The 23,340-nt window shown below is 44.4% G+C and overlaps 1 protein-coding gene across 3 annotated transcripts in view; it reads left to right on the forward strand.

Annotated features, from left to right (window-relative positions):
* The window catches only part of INTS3 (integrator complex subunit 3), a 2,345,436-nt gene that overhangs the window by 579,467 nt on the left and 1,742,629 nt on the right, over positions 1–23,340 (forward strand). The window lies entirely within an intron of this gene.

The raw sequence follows: 23,340 nt of genomic DNA on the forward strand, positions 1-23,340 counted from the left end.
CCCAGCTGTACCAGATTACTCATCCTATCATTCTTTCAGACCCCAAACTGTAGGTAGCAAAACAAAAGGAGGTGGAGTTGCAGTGATGCACAGGAACCACTCCAGGTGCAGTTAGCAGTTGACAAGACCCCTATTCAAATCATAGCTAGCTGTACTTTGACTCAAGATTCCCACTCCACCTATCTGGACTTCTTCGAATCTATTAAGATTCAACTCTTTACCCTGATCCTGGGCAACTTTAACTGTCCAACTATAGATTGGGCATTTGTGTTTTGGCACGAATATTTCTTCCAGAGATTCCTTGATTTTGTTAATGCAGATGCCTTGAATCAGTTGGTTGATACCCCCACAAGAGGTGAAAATATCTTGGACTTGGTATTAACCAACATGAGTAACCGCTGCAACATCCCTACATTATCATCATCCCTGGTAAGATCCGACCACAAAGCAGTCACTTTCGAAGCCACCATCTCCCCTGACCTCCCCCACCCCAACCCCAGCTAGGTCAAACAAAAAAAACTTCTTAAAAGCTGATTACAGCCTCCTAAGGGAAGGTATAAAACAGCTTCACAGCCCCCTCCCCTCCATAGGAACTGGCATATATGTCCAAACCTACACCAAAGTAATATATGAGCATTTATATAGCTGCATGGAATCAGGAATACCAGACAGGACAAAATCCTCCTCCTCAAGGAAGAGTAAATCTGTCTGGCGGACATCTGCAATAAATAAACTCTGTAATAAAAGGGAAAACATTGCTGTCCAGGACTAAGAAGGAGCAGGTGCCTAATTGGAAGCAATCTCTCCTTAACCTGAACAAGCAAATAAGAGCACTAGTGAAATCCTCCAAAGCAAACTTCGAGTCCAAACTGGCACATCTACTAAAGACAGTCTTAAGGCCTTCTTCACATATGTCATGCAATCTCAAGGGAAGCATCCAGCAATCTCAAGGGAAGCATCCAGATCTGCTCAGAACTGGTGGTCAAGGACACCATATACACAAATGCTGTAGATATAGCCAACCTGCTGGCAGACAGGTTCAGTGAAAACTTCACTCCTCTGTCCCCCATTAGTAAAACAGGACATCCCCAGTACCTGCCCCCTCCCATTATCTCTAGGGAGCAAGTCAACACTGTCCTCTCAAAGGCAAATATACAGCCTTCATGAGACCTGATAACATCCCAGGCTGCATCCTGCATGAATTCACGCAGGAACTTGCAGCACCATAAGGCACCTTATTCAACCAAAGCCTGAGTACCGGCTTCGTCCCAGCCGAGTAGAGGACAGCTACTGTCATCCCTTTGCACAAAGGTGGAGCATCCACCGATCCACGAAACTGTAGACCCATCAGCCTAACTAGCCTGATCTGCAAGACCATGGAGCAAATTATCATGGACCTCATTAACAAGGACATTGGCAACCTCCAGACACTTGATCCCACACAGTTTGGTTTTGTCAAGGGGAGATCATGCCTGTTCAGTTTGGTTGACTTCTTTGAGACAGTCACCAAGGCCATAGACGAGGGGAAGATGGTGCACACCACCTACCTTGACCTGGCCAAAGCCTTTGATATTATTCCCCACTCAGGTGTAATAGATAAACTCTCTAAACTAGGCATAAATCCGTATGTTACCAGATGGGTAGAAAATTGCCTCACTGATAGAACCCACCTAGTCAAAATAGGGGAAGCCACCTCAAGTAGTAGACCCTTAAGCAGTGTACCCCAGCGATCTGTCTTGGGGCCTGTGCTGTTTGGGGATATACTTGTCAGAGGTGCAGGCCAATTCTGTTGGGCTATGGCTGGCCGAGTTTGCAGATAACTGCAAGCTGGGTGCTGTTATCAATTCCCCTAGTGATGTGGACATCCTCCAAGAGGGTCTCACCCAAACAAATGACTGGTGCCAGAAACATGGCCTCAAACTGAATGCCAAAAAATGGATCAGTGTCCCTTTTGAAGAGAGTGAAAGCCTCACAAATTATCACATTGATAATAAGGTACTAAGCACGCGATCAATCGTGAGGGACTTGGGCACCCGGGTTGACAGCAATCTGACTTTTGACCACCATATTGCCTGCATTGTATGGAAGGCTTTCTACATGGCCCATCTCATTAGTAAGGGTGTCTCATCCAGGGACAGGGTGGTCATAACATCCCTGTATTCTTCCCTGATAAGACCCATTATTGAGTACGATGCCACTTTTGGCATGTACCTCACAAAGCACATACAGCAGCTGGTGAGACCACAGAGGTTCCTCACCTGGAGAATCCAGGGCCTCAAACATCTACCCTACACAGGTATGCTAAAAGCCCTGTCCCTCTACTCAGTCTCCTACAGACTCCTCAGAGGTGACCTTTGTCTGGCATACAAAACAATCTCTGACCCTGCCCTGACGAGACTGCTGCATATCCGCAAGTCAAGCTCCACTCGAGTAACCTGCACGTGCGACCTCAGCCTTGTCTGTGACATCAGTAGGGCTCATTGGTGGGACAGATTTGTGCCCCAGAGACTTCCCCTTTTGGTGGAATAGACTCCCTCTCCACATAAAGCAGAGTACCTCATTAAACCTTTTTAAGTGCAACCTGGATAACTGGATGGTGAACAGAAAATACACCCCTGATATTCCACCTGTGTCCCTGCTGGACAGTGGCATAGAGTGCTGACTTGTTGGGACATGGGCTAATTTCTTGGCTAGACTTGTAAGGCCCTCAGGGGCAATAGCCTAGTAACTTCCTAGGAATATTGGTCTGACCACCTTTTTTCTGTGCTGGTTACTGAGCTGTTTTTTTTTTTTTTTTTCAGATAAATGTCCTGTTGAGGTTCTTTCTTAACTTATTAACTTATTTTTTATTTTTTAGTAGCATTTGTTTCATGTCACACAGAAAGGGAAAATATCAGTGTGCGAGACAGATTCCCCATAAAGATCATCACAAGTGTTGTTTCTGTCTCTGTACTTCCCATGACCATATGCAGTGAGTGTGCGAGACAGATTCCCCATAAAGATCATCACAAGTGTCTTTTCTGTCTCGGTACTTCCCATGACCATATGCAGTGTTCTATCTGCCAGTCGCTTTTCCCCAAGACCCTACATAGTCGTCTTTCCTAATTCTCTATTTACTTTGAAAACCAGTGTTTTAAGCTGTTGACACAAGGTGCTGTGGTGGAATCTTCCCATCCCAAGAGTCAACTGTCAGCAAAGAAAAAGGCCAAAAAATTCAGGTGTGACGCAGCAGCTGTCCAGCCCCCTCTGGACTTCTCTCTCGAGGCTAGTAAAAGTACAGAGGGTCATCGGATCGTTGCTTTGGATTCCTGTGCAGCGGCCCCATTGGAGGCAGGCATGGATCCGACTTCTCACACAGCCTCTGAGGCTTTCAAAATGTCTACTCCAGATATTGAGGGGAACCTTGGCTGGTTATATCTGAGGGACCAAAAGGGATTCCACAGATCTTGGTGAGGGAGGAGATTCCTATCACTCTAATTGAGTGTTGTCAAGGTTTTGACCCTCTCAGGGTTTTTCTTGTGGGTGTACTGCAAAAGAAGAAGCAAAAACAGAAGCATATTTCCCCCTGCAGTAAAAGATCCCCATCGAAAATGGCAGGATTTTACTTGGGGGTTGTTTGACGTTTTTAATGGCTTTAAAGCCTCCTCAAGGGGTCTCTGTGCCTGCCCCTCCCTGGTCTTGTACTCCTCTTAAAAGACCTTGGGAGCAGAATTCCACTGATGAGGATCAGGATTCTGGAGAACAGTCATTAGGCTACTCCTCTTGGATCCCTTCACTTTTGGACTGTGGTTCAAAGGAAGAGGATTCTTTTAGTCAAGATTCCCCTTTAGAAGAACTCTGCTTTGGGGACACTATTTCCTCTGTGATGAAATTGTTTAAGTGGAAATGTTTTCACGTTTCTGATATCCAGAAGAGGTATTATGAACTCCTGCAATGGAGTCTCCCAAGCCTGCAGTTCCTTCAGTTTTGACTGCCCACCTAGATACCTTTTCATTAGCTTGTGTGGCACCTATGTCTCAGCCTGCTGCACTTAAGAAACCTGACAGATTTTACAAGGTGCCTGATGATTGGAATTTTCTGTATAAATGCCCTTGTGCTGATCCTTCTGTAGTATCTGTCTCTTCAGACAAACCTTCAAAGCTTTTGTCTTCTACCAAGCTGCTTCCCTCAGACAAGGATAGCAGAGCCATAGGGAGGTTAGGCAAGGAGGTTTATACTGCAGCCAAGTTATCCTTATCCTTTAGCGCCATTAACTACCAGACTTCTATGACCAATTATGCTTTGGCCCTCCTTTCTCACATTATCTCTGACTCTCAGGACCAAGTTTCTGCCCTATCCTTGCTGGGTTCCACCTCTCAAGTTGCCAACCATTCTATTAAATGCAGTTATGATGCTGTTGATGCTTCATCATTTGGTTCTGTTATGAGGCATTACTCATGGCTTCGTCTTCAAGCTTTGCCTGATGACATTAAGGCAAAATTGTTGGATGCTCTTTTGGATAAAAAGAATCATTTTGCTGCTGCTGCTCCTAAACTTTTTAAATCTCCCCAGGATAAGGGCAAGGCTTTGCAGGATTTGAAACCTATTTTTTTCTCCTGTTCCACAGCTTCAAAAGAATTACCCTTCCAAATCTGCTTTTGTTCTTAGGCAGTCTCGTCCTCCACCAAGGTAAATAAGGGTTCAAGATCAATGCCTCCTATGTACACTACTGAAATACCTACTTCCAAGAATACTGCCTTTCAGGACTGGCCGAGTTCTCTTTGATAATTTTCTATCCCTTTTAAACTGGGTGAGAATCCCAACAGATTATTGGGTTCTATCGATCATCCTCCAGGGGTGTTTCATGCTTTGGAACTGTCTTCTTCCCCGGGAAGAGCTTTCTTTTTTCACAGAGGTGCTTCATTCTCTTTTGGTCCATGGCACCATTCAGGCTATACCCATGGACCAGGAGGGGAGGGGTCTTTACTCCAGAATGATTCTGGTTCCCATGAAGGAGAGCACTTGGAGGCCAGTTCTGGGCTTTCCCAGCTCAGCACCTTTCTCAAGATTCATTCCTTTCAGATTTTCTCTCTCCAAACATTATTTCCTCTGTCGTCTTTTTCTTCTTCCCCAGGCCTTTCTAGTCTCTCTCAAGCTCAAAGATACCTACATTCATATCCCCATCCACCCCCTTTTCAGGAAATTATTACACATCTCTGTTTCTTCCTTGCATTTTCAGTTCTCTGTTTTGCCCTTTGGCCTTTCTATTGTCTCAAAGGTCTTCTCCAAATGCTTCACTCTTGTAATTGCTTATTGTAAAATGAGAGGGTTTTAGATATTTCCTTATCTGGATGATCTGCTCATTCAAACTTCCTCCTCCAGGGATTTGCTTCAGGACCTGTAGCTCACTATTACTTTTTTTAAACAGCCTATAGTTCACCATAAATTTTCAAAAGTCAGTTCTGACCTCTTCTCAGGATCACGTTTTCCTTGGTAGCAAGATCCAGACCATTCCCATGTTGGGATCCCTGCCCACCCCCAAGGCCCTATCTTGTATTGCCTTTTTCCAGTCTCTTCTTCTTCTGGAATTATTCATGGTCAGGGATTTTTTCAGGGTCCTCAGGTTTATGGCTTCCACCATTCCCATGCTTCCTTTGGCCAGGCTCCATATGAGAAAGCTACAGTGGTAATGCATATCAATATAGCTTCCACATTGACACCCTCTGCACTTCCCAGTCCCCTTCCTTTCTTGTCTCATGCTTGAGCCTCAGTGGTGGATTCATTATCCCACTGTCAATCTGGAGCTACCTTTCCAATCTCAAGCCCCAACTGAAGAGCTGTTTACAGATTCCTCAGACAGGGAATGGGGGCCTCCTTCACTTCTCTCAAGGTTCAAGCTTCCTGGCCTCTGCATCAGAGGTCAGACCACATCAGCATAAAGGAGATGAGGGCCCTGCTCTGGCCCTTCAGCCTTTTCATCCCAGGCCCCTCAAAATGTTCATGGACAATACCACTTTGAATGTGGTTTGTCAACAATTTAAGGAATAGAAGGTCTTAGCTTCTTTGCAGACTAGCTCTTCAGGTCTTGGATCTAACTGTCCAGTATCAAGGAACTCTTCAGGCAGTTAACATTCCATCAGACCACAATCTAGTGACTACCATCAAAGCACAATCTAGCCGTAGACTCTTTGAGCAGATCCAGCACACAGGCTCACAAATGGATGCTTTACAGAGTTCTGTTTTTGGACATTGTCCATCGCTTGGTTATTTCTCTGGTAGAGCTTTTTGCCTGACCTTTGAACAGACAACTTCCTCTGTTTTGTTCCAGTGTCCCAAGCCCTCTGGCTTGGAAAGTGGGTGCCCTGTGATTTCCTTGGAAGGGGATGTTTCTGTATGCCTTCCCGCTCCTTCCTCTGCTTCTGAGGGTTTTGCACAAGATCGGGCAGGGCTCTCAAAGAATCTTGCTATTGACTCCCTTTTGGTCCAGACAGCATTGGTTCCTCTTCTTTCTCATTTGGTCAGGGGCAATCACAAGTTACCTCACTGGTGTTTGGACCTTCTCACACAAGACAAGAGGTCTGTTATCCATCCTCACTTGTCCACTTTTCAGTTGATGCTGTGCGTGATAGGATTTTGATCCCTTTCAGGCGCCTCTTTTCTGAAGATATGCTTTGGGTCCTGCAGGAAACCAGGAAACATACTACCAGGAAATCATTTGTCCAAATGGAAGAAATTTTCTGTCTGGTGCCTCTCTCGCCATCAGGATCCCCTGTCTGTGCAGGTTCTTACGGTTCTCTTATTTGTGCAATCTGCTCCATGTTTAGTTGGTGCCTTCTTCAGTTAAAGCTCACCTTTCAGCAGTTTTCTGTTTATCTGCTCTTAGCTTCTCCTCTGGCCCCTAGGTTTGAGTTCAAACTATTTCTTGAAGGCATCCTTCATATTAGACCTCATAGGAAGCCTGTTCTGGCTTCCTGGAACCTCAGTTTTGTCCTTGAAAAATTAACTCAGGCTACCTTTGAGCCTGCTGCTTCAGCTTACTTACAGCATTGTACTTGAAAGACTGTTCATCTTTAAGCCTTCACTTCAGCTAAGAGAGTATCTGAGCTTCAGATGGTCATGGCTGTTCTCCTGTTTTAGTTTTTTACAGAGACAGGGTATCTCTTTGTACGAATTATTCTTTTATGTCTAAGATGGTCAGTGAGTTATCTCTTATTCAGTCTATTAATTTGCCTTCCTTTTTTCCTTCTCCACAGTTTGCCAGTAAGAAGGTTCTTCACACCTTGGATTGGTAAAGACAGCTCGGATATTATTTAGATAAAACTAAGGATATTCACAAATCCGAACTTTTTATTTCCTTTTATCCCAGGTCTTTGGGTTTGGCTGTTTCTAAGCAAACTAACTCATCCTGGTCATTTCAGTTTGTTATTTTCAATGAAAATCTGTTCTCAGTAGTAAAGGCTCATTCTGCCAGACATGTTGCTTCTTCTGGTGCTTTTTTTCAAGGAACTGAATACCAGTTCCATCCTTGAGGCTGCTACTTGGTCTTCTGTCCATACCTTCACTAAGCAGTACAAATTGGATGTTATTTCCAGAGCTATCATGCATGGGTTTCTACAGAGGTCTTCAATGCCTTCCTCCTCCCAGGTTTTCTGTGAAGCTTTTGTACTATCCCTTAAATACAAAATACTGCAACAGTAGTATGGAGGGGACATAGTATAGTTGTGGGAAGTTTTACCATAACAGTGGACATCCTTCTATTCACTGTTAAAGTATTCACTCCTTCCCTCCTACCCCCTTTGCACTGTCCTGTTCTTGCCCTTTTGGCTGGGGATTCTTTATTCTTTCCTCCTCCTGGATGCATATGTCCTCCTGATCCCTAGATCCCTAGGGACATTTTTCCTCCTGGGGCTTTTTAGTTTTAAAGTGTGTGCATCCATACGTCACCTTTATCCCCTAAGCCTTGTGCAAGGAGCATACGTGTGATGTATGGTGATAGTAAATACTAAAGGCTTTGGTATACTGGCTGGACATTGGGCTATCTTTGGTAGGAGATCCCTTATGTAAGGAATACTGCAACAGTAAACAGAAAGACATTTACTGTTATGGTAAGATTTTACACAGTTGTACTATCTCCTTCAGCTGAATGGGAAGTATGTAATAAGAGATGATTTGAGCATTAAGAAATGGTAAGTGGGTGGTACAGTGGAACAATGGGTAGTGTTACTGCCTTTCATCTCCTAGATGTCCTTCCATTTCACTGTTGCAGTATTCATTACACTAGGGATACCTTGCCAAGGGTGGCCAGACATCTGGCCAATATAGCAAAGCCCTTATGTTGCTTTAAGGTATGTCGTACGTATGCTACTCACATAGAGTAGGGCATAAAACTGGTGTCTGGACGTACCATTCTCAGAAATCTTTGGTGCAACTCCAAATGCAATCTCTTGATCATTTGTCTGAACACCCATTCCATTGTTGGCTCACCAAGCCGGGGTTTTGTTGTCTTATCTTTCTTTACTCTTTTGTTGCTTGTGGGGTTTCATGTCATTCAAGAAGGGTAAATGCCAGTGTGGGAGAAAGATTCCCCATAAAGAATGTCATGAACAGTGTCTGTTTTGCCTTGTCACTTCTCAAGACCGTACACTCTGTTCAGTATGTCAGGACTTTGTTCCCAAGACTCTTCATAGTGGGCTTTCTTCTCTGGTGATTTATCTTGTGAATCAACATCTTAAGCTTCTTACTAAAGACACAATTGAGGGACCTTCCTGCTCTGAGGGACAGCCATCCAAGAAGAAGAAAGCCAAGAAATCTAGGCTGGAACTTCTGCTGTACACCCTCCATGAAACGTGTCTCCCAAAGTGATTGAGTGAAAGCCCGAAGGTTTGCCCAGCTTCATCACTGGATTATCCATCCATGACCAAGTTGGAGGCTGGTGGGAATCTGACCTTAGGCATGTCTGAGGAGGCATTGCAGACATTTGGTTCGGATGTTCAGGGTGAGGCCTAGGGGTGTTCCTCAAATTATATTCAGAGAAGAAGCCCCTACTACAATCGTTGAATGCCATCTGGGGTTGTAGCTTTTTAAATTTTTTTAAGGCGGGCATCCCATTAAAGAAAAAGTAGAAAACTAAACTTATTTCTCCAACTCCTAAGGATCCACAGAGTGAATGGCAGTCCTTCGCTCAGGGGTTGTTTAGTGCTTTGATGGCTTTAAAACCTCCTCAGGGTGTTTCTGTTCAAGCCCCCCCCCCCGGTCCTCTGCCCCCCGTAAGAGACCCAGAGAACAAGAGTCCTCTGAGGAGGAGGCATATTCAGATGAGGAATCCCTTGCGTATGGCTCCCAGATTCTCTCTCTCTCTTGGATTCTGGATCGGAGAAAAAGGAATCTATCAGTCCTGGTACTCCTTTTGAAGAGATTTCTTTTGGGGACAATCTCTAGCATGATTGAGTTCTTTAAATGGGATTGTGTTCAAGTTTCTGAGCTACAAAAAAGCTATTATGAGCTATTGCAGATGGATTCTCCATGACCTTTTGCTGTCCCTCCTGATGTTCTTCGTGTTTCACTGTTGCAGTCATTGCATTTGGGTAAACTGCTAGCAGGTTGCCCTCAGTCGGCCTGAATTCCAAAGTCTTGGGTCCTGCATCAGTTGCTGTCTTCTCTTCCATGACATCAGGTCGTCAGGGGTATAAAACATGCAGCTGATGCCATTTTCTCAGTCTTTCTTGCCGCATGGTGCCCGAAGCAGAAGCATTTTGCAAGTGCCGGTCGGCCGACTACTGAAATATTCGAGTTTGAGTTTCAGATCCGAAGTCTTCACTAAAGCTAAGTACCCCGTTGGGGAAATTTTTTTCTTGCTTTTTACCGATGTCAGAAAAAGTTAATAATTGTATTACTTGTGGGAAGCAAATACCTCATAAGGATTTCCATTTATACTGTATTCCTTGCCTAGGCCCTGATCACAACATGCCTGGCTGTTGGTTTTGTGCTAGATTTAACCAACGCACTATTAAGCGTTGGTATATTTTTGCATCAAAGTATTTTGGAAACAGATATAACTACCCAGAAATGTCGTCAGATAGCAATCCGACTACCGGAGTACATAAAAAATGCAAAGAAAAGGACAGAGAAAGGCAGTCGAGATCCAAAACCGATGACTAAGCTTCTCCTAAGCCAGTCACTGGTTCGCCGGTACTCACTGAGGCGCTTTCGCAGCCCTTGATACCCGCTACCTTCAAGTCGCAGGCCTCTACTGACACCCATGTGGAGTCCAGCATGCCGCAAGATACTCAAGGTATTGGACCTATGGATGTATCTCCCTCGGATGGGTTCAGAGCTGCTGAACAGGCACCGGCTTCTGAGGGGTGTATTCAGACCTCAACATTTGTATATCAAACCGACGACAGCTGCAAAACCAAAGACAAAAGCAACTTCTAAAACTAAAAAAATGACGAATGAGCCATGTGCACAGGCCTCTATGCCTAAAAAGCAGATGATCAAAATGGCTGAAGACCTTATTACCTTGATCAGGGGCACCCATCCCCCTCCAGATAAGAGGCCTAGGCAAGACACTGATTATGAATCTTCAGATCAGGTTTCTATTTCTTCTGATTCCTCTTCTGATCAGGAATTATCTATACCTCCCTGTGAGGATTCTGATGCTGAGGAGTCTATTCCGTCTGCATCTCCTCCTGAGGATTATTCATTTGGAGAAACCGTGCATACTTTGAGGGAGCATTTTCACTGGGAGAGTCAAGACTTCTCAGAATCAAAAAAGAGGCTGAGGGATTTCCTTCTTCTCCCTCAGCGCAAGCGTTTAGCCATTTCCCCTGTTTTAGACATTGTGGATGATGTGTTTTTGGAGTCAGGCTTGACCCCTGACTCCTTACCTCCGTCTTCCAGTAAGCCTGACCAGATATTACAGGGCCCCTGACTCACATAAATGTTTATTTAGAAACCCTGCTGCTGATCCTGAAACTATTTCACAGGGTCCAAAGGGAGTTAAGGCCTCAACAGCAAAAAATCCCACCCCCTCTGACAGAGATTCAAGGGCACTAGACAGATTGGGAAAAAAGGTTTATACATCTGCAACCTTGGCAATCAGGGCCTTCAACTGTCAATTTCATATGCTAACGTACCAACAACATGTTATGGGATTGCTGAAACAGAAAATGATGTTGATTTCAGAATGTGCAGAAAATACAGAATTGCAGGAATTATTGCTTGCAGCTGAACAAGTTGGAAAGCATACTTTGCAATGTGGTTTTGATTCCTTAGAGGCCTCCTGCAGGACCGCAGTTACTGGATCTGTGATTAGGAGGCATGCCTGGTTAAAGGAACAAAATTTGCCTGATCATGTTAAAGCTAAATTGCTAGATGCACCTTTACAGCATGATTCTCTGTTTGGCATTAAGGCAGAAGAGATTTTAAAGAAAGTGGAAGACAAAGCTAAGTCTATGCAAACTGTGAAAGACTTCTTATAAGTGTAGCCACCAAGATTCAGTAGACACTGGCCTACAAAAAATTGGTCCTTTCCTGTGTCAGACAGAGCTCAAAGGGGCAAATCCAGACACTCTAAGGGTTCCAGATACCAGGCGCAAGATTCATACAGGTCAAAACAATGGGGAGCTTCTACCTCCAAATCTGGAGGAGATAAAGCGCAAACCTACAGAAAACAATCCCATTTAAAGTGGACGCCCTGTCCTTCAGTTGGAAAAACCTATCAGTCTACGCCTTTCCTCCTCTGCCTGTTCTCCCCAAGGTCCTCCTAAAAGTCAGACAAGAGAAACCAAAGATGATACTAATTTCCCCGGACTGACCCCGCCAGTACTGGTACCCAATCCTAAGGAACTTGTCTCAATACCCTGCTTGGACCTTACCTCAAAGACCACAACTACTGTCCCAGCAAAACAATCAGATCCTGCACAATCAGCTACAGACACTGAACCTGGCAGCATGGCTGATCATGTAGTTATACAAACAACACCTCTCAGTAAAGCTGTGATGGATGTCATTTTGGAAGCCAGAAGGCCTAGTACTAGAAAATCTTATGCTGACAAATGGAAAAGATTCTGTGCTTGAAATCAAGCACAAGGAACTGATGCAGCAGAACCAGATATTCCTCAGATATTACAATACTTAACTGAGATGCTTGACAAAGGCCTATCTTTCTCATCAATTAAAATCCATGCCTCTTCCATTTTGGCTCATTACAATACAGAGCCACCAATCTTTTCTCATCCTTTACTAAAGCAGTATCTTGGAGGAGCCAAAAATTTAAGGCTTCCTAAAAGATCACCATTACCTACATGGGACCTCAATTATGTCTTGGAAAAGCTCACCCTGCCTCCATTTGAACCAGCTGCTACCATTGATATAAAGTTCTTATCATAGAAAACAGCTCTGCTACTAGCAATTAATTCAGCAAGAAGAGTTTCAGAGCTGCAGGCCCTCATAGCTGTAGAGCCTTTTATCATATTTTACCCAGGCAGGGTGTCTCTGAGGACAAATCCTTCTTTTATGCCTAAGGTGGTTTGCAGTGTGGCTCTTAACCAAACAATTCATCTGCCAACCTTTTATCCAAATCCGCAGAACAAGGGGGAGAGACTTCTGCATTCCTTGGATGTACACAGACAGCTAAGATTCTACTTGAGCAGGACTAAAGCTCTAAGAAAAACTGAGCAATTACTGGTGTCATATGCTGCAGGATCAGAAGGAAAGGCTATTTCAAAGCAGACAATTTCACAGTGGATAAGCCACTGCATCCGTCTCTGCTACCTACACCATGGTAAACCTGTGTCCAAGGGCATTAGGTCTCATTCCACCAGAGCTGCTGCTACTTCAGCAGCCTTTCTCAGAGGAATACCAACCAAAGACATTCTAGAGAGGCTGCTACTTGGAGTTCTGTTCACACCTTCACAAAGCATTATCATTTGCCTCTCTACTCTAAGTCCAGGGCAGGCTTTGCCACTGCAGTTCTGCAGGGCCTTATAGCCACACCTAATGCTGTTTAGCTCCAGCCTCCCAACCATAGCTTTGGGATTCTACCCAAATGTAATGACTGCAACAGTGAAACATGAAGAACATAGTACAGTTGTGTACACTTACCATAAATGTAGATGTTCACGTGTATTCACTGTTGCAGTCCAGGTTACCCCCCTGCCATCCCCCTGTCATTTTGAAGTTTATCTTTCCTTCTCTATCTTCTACAACCTATGTGGTGTATTTGCTTGTAGATGAAAACTAAAGAAAATGGTGTCTGTTGCATGTTTTATACCCCTGACGACCTGATGTCATGGAAGAGAAGACAGCAACCGATGCAGGACCCAAGGCTTTGGAATTCAGGCCGACTGAGGGCAACCTGCCAGCAGATTACCCAAATGTAATGACTGCAACAGTGAATACACTCTAACATCTACATTTATGGTAAGTGTACACAACTGTACTTTTTGACTGCTTTGTTGAATGCCTTTTCTAATGTCTCTAAGGCTCTTGACTCTCAGCCATCTACCCCAGGAAACCTGATAGGATGTTCATCGTGTATACAGCTGCAGTCATAACAGATGGGTTCTCCTGCCGTCAGGCGGGTCCTCGGTCGGCCGAATTCCAAAGTCTAGGTCCGGCATCGGTTGTCGTCGCTTCTTCTCTGACGTCAGAGTGACAGGGGTATAAAAGAACCAGCCGACGCCATTTTCTTCAGTCTTTCTTGCCGCGCGGTGCCCGAAGCAGAAGCAGTTGGCAAGTGCCGGTCGGCCATCACCTGAGATTACGAAAAATTTGGAAACCGAAGTCTTCTTAAAAGCTAAGTACCCCGTTGGGGAACTTTTCTTGCCTCAGACCGATGTCAGACAAAGTTAATAATTGTATTTCTTGTGGGAAGCAAATACCGCATAAGGATTTCCATTCCGTCTGTATACCTTGTTTAGGCCCAGACCATGACGTCTCGGTCTGTCGCTTTCGTGCTACATTCAACAAAAGCACTATTAAGCGTCGGGCGGAGTTCGCCCAGCATTTTTTTGGGAAAGCATTTAACTATACTATGTCATCGGATACTCCGACTCTGGTTTTGTCTAAAAAACGCAAAGACAAGGACCGACACTCGAGGTCCGCGGCCTCTACCGACACCACGCCAAAGCCGACTACACATGGTCCGGTTCTCAGCGAGGCGCCTACGCAGCCCCTGATTAGCGATGACACATCTTTGGCGGTGTCTCCTGTACCCGAGGTCGCAGGCTCCTCGGCCCACACCCCGACTACAGATACCGAAGCCACACTTGGCGTTGAAACACAGAATGTGGACAGGTCCACCTCCACTCAAGGTGTCTTCAGACCTTCCTCTTCTTTCTCCATCAAGGCTTTCACCAAGTCTAAAGCAACCATGCACCCTAAGAGACCAGCTACACAGGGCCCATCTCCAGGCCCCATGCCTAAGAAACAGATGCTTAAAATGGCTGAGGATTTAATTACTCTAATCAGAGGTTCTCAGCCACCTCCGGACAAAAGACCCAGAGTGGAGGAAGATTCCCCCTCCTCTGATCAGGGCTCCATTATTTCAGAACAATCTGATGATCAGGAACAGTCTTACTCCCCTTTTGAAGACTCTGATGCAGAGGAGTCTATTCCTTCTGTATCCCCCCCGGAGGATTACTCATTTGGGGAAACTTTGCATACCTTAAGGGAACACTTCCACTGGGAAGGCCAGGATTATTCAGATTCCAAGAAAAGGCTCAGGGAATTTCTTTTGTTACCCCAGCACAGGCCTCTGGATATACCTCCTGTCTTGGACATCCTAGATGATGTTTACTCGGAGGCCTGCCTTAACCCGGACTCTGTACCTCCAGCTCCAGTTAAGCCTGACAGGTACTACAGGGTTCCTGACTCACACCAATTTCTATACAAAAGCCATGCTGCTGACCTAGAAACCATCTCACAGGGGCCCAAGGGAGTTAAGGCCTCCATTGCCAAAAATCCATTGCCTTCCGAGAGAGATTCCAGATCCTTAGAAAGGTGGGGAAAAAAGGTATATACCTCGGCTACCTTATCCATGAGGGCCTTAAACTGTCAGTTTCATATGCTAAAATACCAACAATTTCTGTTATCTCAATTGAAAAGTAAAATGTCACAACCTGAACAACCAGACTTGAAGGAGTTGCAGGATTTGATGCATAGTGCAGAACAAGTGGGTAAACATACCTTACAATGTGGTTTTGATGCTCTAGAGGCCTCATGTAGAGCTGCTGTTACAGGTTCAGTCATATGTAGGCATGCCTGGCTCAAGGAACAAGCCTTGCCTGATCATGTCAAAGCTAAATTACTAGATGCCCCTCTTCAAAAGGATGTACTATTTGGGGCAAATGCTGAGGAAGTATTACGGAAAATGGAGGAAAAGGCTAAATCAATGCAAACTGTGAAAGAATTTCTGCAGGTTCAACCCCCACGTTTTAGTAGAAATTGGCCTTCCAAAAACTGGTCCTTTCCTGCCACAGACAGACCCCAAAGAGGCAGATACAGGCGCCCGAGGGGCAGAGGACAATCACAAGGATCGTACAGAGGCAGACAATGGCAAGCTCCTACACAAAGAGGTGGTGAGAACAACTCACAATCTTGCAGAAAGCAAACTCAATGACTTTCCCCTTTGCATGCCAACCAGGTCTCAAATGGCAGCCCCCTTAGGAGGAAAGCTGGCACTATTCTCAAAAAATTGGCATGTTGTCACAAAGGACAAATGGATCCTGGACATTATAAACAGAGGCTACAAATTCCATTTTCATACCCTTCCAAAAATGAGAGGCATGCCAAACCTGCCACACAATCAAAGGGCAGAGGCACAAAAGCAAATTTCAGATCTTATAAACATGAAAGCTATTCAAGAGGTACCTACACACGAACAAGGTCAAGGTTTTTATTCCAGGCTATTTCTGGTGCCAAGGAAGGGAAAAGATTGGAGACCTATTTTAGATCTTTCCATCCTAAACACATTTCTACTCGTACCAAAATTCAAGATGCTCACTCTACAGCAACTTCTTCCCATGCTGGGCAAGGAGTCTTGGCTGGTAACATTGGAACTCAAGGAGGCATACCTGCATGTCCCAGTCAGACAAAGTTGCAGAAGATACCTCAGATTTCTTGCAGGTTCAACCCATTATCAATTCTCTGCATTGCCCTTTGGCTTATCTACTGCGCCCAGAGTATTCACGAAATGCCTGGCATCAGTAATTGCCTACTGCAGACTTCAAGGGATACAAATATACCCTTATTTGGACGACTGCCTGATCCAAGCGGACAGCAAGCACATTCTTCTGAAGCATCTGGCTTATGTAATAATGTTATTAAACTCTCTGGGATACACAGTCAACAAAGAGAAATCAAAGCTAATACCCTCTTGGAAGATAATTTTCCTGGGTGCCAGTTTGGACACAAACACCCAGATGGCCTACCTCACGCCAGAGAAGCAGGGGCAACTAATTCAATATTTCAGAACACTGGCAAATTGCACCAGGCTAACTGCAAGGAAAATCCTGCAGGCTCTGGGATTCATGGCATCTTGCATCTTACTAATCCCATGTGCAAAGCTGCATATGAGAAAACTACAATGGTACCTAAAAAACATATGGTCTCAACACAGCCACAGTTTGGAAACAATAATACCACTAATTCCATGTCTGCAAAAGGAATTCCTGTGGTGGGCTCAAGCATGTCAAACAAACACAGGTCTTCCATTCAGCAAGCCTCAAGCAAATCAAGTCATCACAACAGACGCCTCGGACTACGCCTGGGGGGCGCACATGACAGACCGGTGCATTCAGGGCAAATGGTCCCAAAAAGAAAAGCACCTCCACATCAATCAAAAAGAAATGCTAGCAGTAATAAATGCTATTATAGCTTTCAAGGACCTTCTACAACCAGGTCAACTATTGATAAGAACGGACAACACCACAGTTATGTGGTACATAAACAAGCAGGGAGGAACACATTCTTATCCCCTATGCAGACTGGCCATGTCACTTTGGAACATGGCCATGGACTTACAAATGGAACTACAAGCACAGTACTTGCCAGGCAAGGAAAACTCGCTGGCAGACAACCTAAGCAGAAATATGACAGATCCACACGAATGGAAGTTGCATCCAAACGTTTTTACAGAAATAATCCAAGAATGGGGAAGGCCAGACATAGATCTCTTTGCCTCCCACAAAAAGTCATCAATTGACAAAATTCTGCTCAAGGATCTCCCATCCAAAGGCCTGGAGAGTGGACGCTCTCTCTTTCAGTTGGACATCAATGACAGTTTATGCCTTCCCGCCTCTTCCTCTGCTGCCCAAAGTCCTATTGAAGACCAGAGCAGACAGACCAAAGATGATCCTTATTGCTCCGGACTGGCCAAGGCAACACTGGTACCCACTCCTGAGGAGGCTGACGCATTCCCCACCATGGACCCTGCCTCTAATGCCTCTTCTTCTGACTCAGCACAGCTTCAAAACTCTTCACAGTCAGCTAAAAACACTCAATCTAGCCGCATGGAAGATTCCTTAGCATCACAGCAGGCCCTACTCTCCAAGGAGGTGCAGGATGTCATTTTGGAGGCCAGAAGGCCATCAACTAGAAAAGCTTACTCTGCAAAATGGAAACGTTTTTGTGTCTGGAATGAGAAAAAGGGCCAGAACCCTGGAAAACTGAATTTACCTCAAATACTACAATATTTGGCTGATCTGCTAAGCAGTGGACTTTCGTTCTCCTCCATCAAAATCCATGCCTCAGCCATTTCTGCAGAATATAACACTGATCCACCTTTATTCTCTCACCCTCTATTAAGACAGTTCCTCAGAGGGGCTAAGAATTTAAAACCTCCAAGGAAACAACCAATACCTGCTTGGGATCTTAATTTCATTCTGGAAAAACTGACTTTGCCTCCTTTTGAGCCAGCTGCCTCATCAGATTTGCAGTATTTGTCCTGGAAAACAGCTTTCCTTCTGGCTATCACTTCAGCTCGTAGAGTTTCAGAACTACAGGCTCTCATGGCTGTCCAGCCTTTTATCATCTTCCATCAGGACAGAGTTTCCTTACGAACCAACCTGTCCTTAATGCCTAAAGTGGTATCCAGGGTAGCTTTAAATCAGGCCATACATTTACCTACTTTTTATCCTAATCCTCAAAACAAAGGGGAGAGATTACTACATTCCTTGGACATCCACAGACAACTGCGTTATTATTTGGACAGAACAAAACCTTTCAGAAAATCAGAACAGCTCTTTGTGGCCTATGCGGTAGGAGCTCAAGGAAAGCCAATTTCCAAACAGACAATCTCAAAATGGATAGCCCACTGCATATGCTTTTGCTATTCCTTTCATGGCAAAACTGTACCTACAGGCATTAGAACTCATTCCACCAGGGCCACTGCCACCTCTGCAGCCTTCCTCAGAGGAGTTCCTACCAAGGATATTTTGGAAGCAGCCACTTGGAGTTCTGTGCATACCTTCTCCAAGCACTACAACCTACCATTATATTCCAAATCTAGAGCAGGCTTTGCCACTTCAGTCTTGCAGGGCATTTTGGCTCCTCCTAGTTCCACCTAGTGCCTACCACCCCTTTCTTAGCTTTGGGATTCTACCCATCTGTTATGACTGCAGCTGTATGCACGATGAACATAGTACAGTTTTGTACCTACCATAAATGTAGATGTTCGAGTGCTAATACAGCTGCATTCCAGGTTTCCCTCACTCCTTCCCCTCTAGGGGTATTCTTTTATGGTGTATTTGCTTGCAACTACTGTTTTTTGATTATATTGCATTGCATTATTACATAATTTTATGTATTGCCTTCCTTTTGGGGGCACCTGACATCTGGGGCAAGAAAAACTGAAGAAAATGGCATCGGCTAGTTCTTTTATACCCCTGTCGCTCTGACGTCAGGGAAGAAGCGACGACAACCGACGCCGGACCTAGACTTTGGAATTCGGCCGACCGAGGACCCGCCTGATGGCAGGACAACCCATCTGTTATGACTGCAGCTGTATTAGCACTCGAACATCTACATTTATGGTAGGTACAAAACTGTACTTTCTATAGGGTGCTGGAGGACTGTAAATTCTTGTACAAGTGTCCTGCTGACCCCTCAGTGGCATCTGTAGCCTCTGACAAACCATCTCATCTGCTTCCTTCTCCTAAGTTACTGCCTTCTGATAAAGATAGCAGTACCACGGAAAGGCTAGGTAAAAAGCTTTATATCTCTGCTACCTTGGCTTTAGGTTTGCTAATTATCATACCCATATGTCCAGGTACTACTTGGCTCTCCTTTTCCAGGTGTGCTATGTGATTTTTGATCTTCCAGACTCTGAAGGGAAAATGTCTGCCCTTTCCATGTTAGGGATTTCCTCCCAGGTGACTCGACAAACCATCAATTGTAGTTATGATGCAGCAGGTGCTTCCTCTAGAACTGCTGCTTTTTGGTCTGTGATGAGGATGTATTCTTGGCTTCGGCTTCAAACTTTGCCTGATATTAAGGCAAAAGTTGATGGATACTCCTCTGCATAATAAACAGTTGTTTGGTGAAGCAGCTGCTGCTTTTTTTAAGTTTCTTCAAGATAAGGGCAAGGCTTTACAGGAACTTAAACATGTTTGTTTCTCCTGTGCCTGAATTTCAGAGAACTTACCCCAATAAGCCAGCCTTTGTTCATAGGCAATTTTATCCTCCTTCTAAGGATAAAAAGGGTGCTGCTTCTGAAGGCTGCTCAGACTTCTCTGCCCCAGAAGTCTTCTTTTCCTGGTAAACTAGGTGCTGTCTGACTATGCTATTCTTCCCAGCCACTTTACTCTTTCGTTTCTCCTATCTCTCCCTCTTCCTGTTTGGTTAATGATTACTTAGGATTCCTGGGTTTTGTTCATTATTCACCAGGGGTATTTCATGGTCGGGAAATCTCTTCCCCTTTTTATGGGAAATTCTCAGCCCCCTTAGGAACAGCTGTCCTTCTTTCCAGGGGTGCTTAGAGATCTTTTGCCTCGGTATTATTCAAGAGGTGCCTGTGTCCCAAATGTGAAGGGAGTTTTACTCCAGGACGTTTCCCGTACCCAGGAAAGAGGATACTTGGAGACCAATTCTAGACCTCTCTCATGTAAGCACTTTTCTGAAGGTGCCCTCCTTTCGAATGTTGCCCCTTCATACTTTGTTCCCTCTTTTGCTTATTCAAGCCTATATGGTGTTTGGATCTCAAGGATAGTTACTCCATATCCCAATTCATCTCCTTTTCAGGAAGTTTTTGTGTTTGTCTGCTGCTTCCTGGCATTTTCAGTTCTTTGCTTTTGCCCTTTGTTCTTTCTGTTGCCCCCAAGAGTATTTACCAAATGCCTCGCTTCTGAGATTGGTTTTTGCAAGCTTCAAGGAATCCAAGTCTTTCCTTATATGGTCGACCTGGTATTTCAGGCATCCTTTCCAAAGATCCTATTGCAAAATCTTCATTTTGCCATCCCCCCTCTGAAAAGCCTGGGGTTCATAATAAACTTCAGAAAGTCTTTTCTGTCTCCTTCTCAGGACCACGTTTTTCTGGGGTGCAGGATCCAGACTGTTCCTATGCTGGCATCCCTGCAATGCTTCCTCCCAAAGCCTTAACTCTCATTCCCTTTTTTCAGTTTTTCTTCCTCTGGCCTCTATAACAGCCAGGGAGTTTCTGAGAGCTCTGAGGTTCATGGCCTCAACCATTCCTATGCTCTGGACAAACTACATGAGAACTTCAGTGGTTTCTAAAGACAGTTTGGCTTCAGCATTCTCATTCCCTGGAATTTTTAGTTCCTCTTCTTCCATGTCTCAAGCAGGAACTTCATCGATGAATTCAGCAGTTGTCTTTCAATCCAGTGCTCCCTTTTCCATCCACCTTTTCTCTCTCAGGAGTTGTTCACAGATGGTTAGGTCGTGGGATGGGGAGCAGCTTTCGGCTGCCTAAAGATGCAGGAGGTCTGGTTGCCTCATCAATTGAAAGACCATATCAGCATCAAGGAGATGAGAGCTCTTCTGCTTGCTGTTCAGGCCTTTCATCTTCTCTACTCCCCACGACCTCTCAAGGTGTTTACAGACAATACCACAGTGACTTGGTATGTCAGCAAAATGGGGGATCTTATATTCTTTGCTGTTTGGCACTCCTGGTATGGGAACTAGTTATCCAGTTTCAAGTGACTCTTCAGGCAGGTTTCATTCCTTCAGGTCAAAACATTGTGGCAGACTCTCTGTGCAAGTCCATAACTCAGTCCCATGAATGGATGCTTCACAGGGATGTGTTTCTGGAAATTGTCCACCGGAGGGGTACTCCTCAAATGGTTCTTTTGACTCCCCTCTAAATGGACAACTTATTTTTTGTGCCAGAGTCCTAGGTCCTGTGATTTGGAAGGTGGACATCCTATCTTTTTCTTGGAAGGGGATGTTTCTTTATGCTTTGCCTCCCCTTCCCCTCATTCCAAAAGTCCTGTTCAGAATATAACAGGATGCTTACAGAATCATGTTGGCGACTTCCTTTTAGTCGAGAAAACATTGTTTTCCTCTTCTTCTGCATTTAGCCAAGGACATTCATCACAAGTGACCTCAAAGGGTGGATCTACTCATACAAGACAAGGGATTTCTCATCCATCTCCACCTGTCCAATTTTCAGCTGACATTGTGGATGATAGGATTTTGATTCCACATAGTCATCTTTTTTTCTGGGGATGTTTTCTCATAACCTGGTTCCACTTTGTGTGGATGTTCCTTTGGTTCTGTCTTATCTGTGTGAACTGCTCAATGCTGAGTTGACTTACTCTTTTGTCAAGGCCCACTTCTCAGCAATTTCTGCTTGTCTGCCTTTTTCACATCCTTTAGCTTCTAGATTTGAAGCTAAGCAATTCCTTAAAGGCATCCTACATATTAGGCCTCCCAGGAAGCCTGTTCCGCCTGCCTGGAATCTTAATTTTGTTTCAGAAAAATTGACCCAGGCTCTTCTTGAGCCTGCAGCTTCAGCTTCCTTGCAACATTGCTCTTGGAAGGCTGTTCTTTTGTTGACCCTTATTTCTGCCAGACTGGTGTCTGTGCTTCAAGCCCGTGTGGCTTGTTCTTTTTTAGTGTTTCATAAGGACAGGGTGTCCCTTTGTACTAATCCATCTTTTATGCCCAAGGTGATGAATGAGTTGTCCCATAATCAGTCTATTAATTTGTCCCTTTTCCCCTTCTCTGGAATCTGCAGTGAGAAGGTGTTCCGTATGTTGGATGTACATAGACAACTCAGATTTTATTTAGACAAGACAAAGATTTTTTTCATAAATCTGGTCAGCTCTGTTTCCTTTCATCCTAGGTCCTTAAGATTGGCTGCGTCCAAGCAAACTATTTCTTCTTGGATTTCTAAAGTCATTTCTTTTTATTCTTTTCACAGTAAGAGACTTTCTTCTGTTAAGTCTCATTCTACTAGAGCTGTGGTGTTGTCTTCTGCTGTGTTCAATGGTTTGGATACCACCTCTATTCTTGTGGCAGCTACTTCGACTTCTGTGCATACATTTACCAAGCAGTACAAGGTAGATGTAATTTCTAGAACTAGACTGGTTTTGCTAGAGCAATCCTTCATGGATTCCTAGAGAGCTCTGCTGGTTCTTCCTCCTCCCTCTCTTCCTCTTGAGCTTTGGCACTCTTTCTATTGTAATTAATACTGCAACAGTGAAATGGAAGGACATAGTACAGCTGTGTAAAATCTTACCATAATGGTCGATGTTCTCTTCACTGTTACAGTATTCACTCCCTTCCTCCTCTCCCTGGTTCTTTTCTCTTCTGGATGTACTGAATACCTCTGTTCTCCTTGGAGTGGTGTACCTACCGGGGCTCTCAGTTCTGAGGATGGTATGTCCGGACATCACCTTTGTGCCCTACATTAAGTGAGGAGCTTATGTATGAAGTACGGTGTATCTTAGAGCAACCTAAATGCTTTGGTATACTGGCCGGATGTCGGGTCACCCTTAGCAGGGGATCCTTATTGTAATGAGTACTATAGCAGTGAAGAGAAGGACATCTATCATTGTGGCAAGATCTTGCACAACTGCACTGTCTTGTTTGCACAGGTTTCTAGCTCAGGCAGTTTCTGCCTTGAACTTTTTTGATCAGTGTTTGAATTTGATGGTAGGAGCTGAAGTAAAAGAAAACAAAACAGAAAAAATATTCTTTATCAGGACTGAATTTGGGAACTCACTGGTGTTGCTTAAGATAACTTCTTAACCTTGTACAGATTTATGGAATTCATGAGCTGTTGAAGTGGACAAATATTTATTTATTTATTTAAAAATCTACTACTGCTGTCTTTTATCTGTAGTTAAATCTCCCAGATTAAAATCAGTGCTGTAAGGCATTCTTGTTCAGAAAAACACA

Source organism: Protopterus annectens, chromosome 8.part0 (genome assembly GCF_019279795.1).
Source record: "Protopterus annectens isolate FY-2018-M chromosome 8.part0, PAN1.0, whole genome shotgun sequence".
In the NCBI taxonomy this organism is placed as follows: Eukaryota; Metazoa; Chordata; order Ceratodontiformes; family Protopteridae; genus Protopterus; species Protopterus annectens.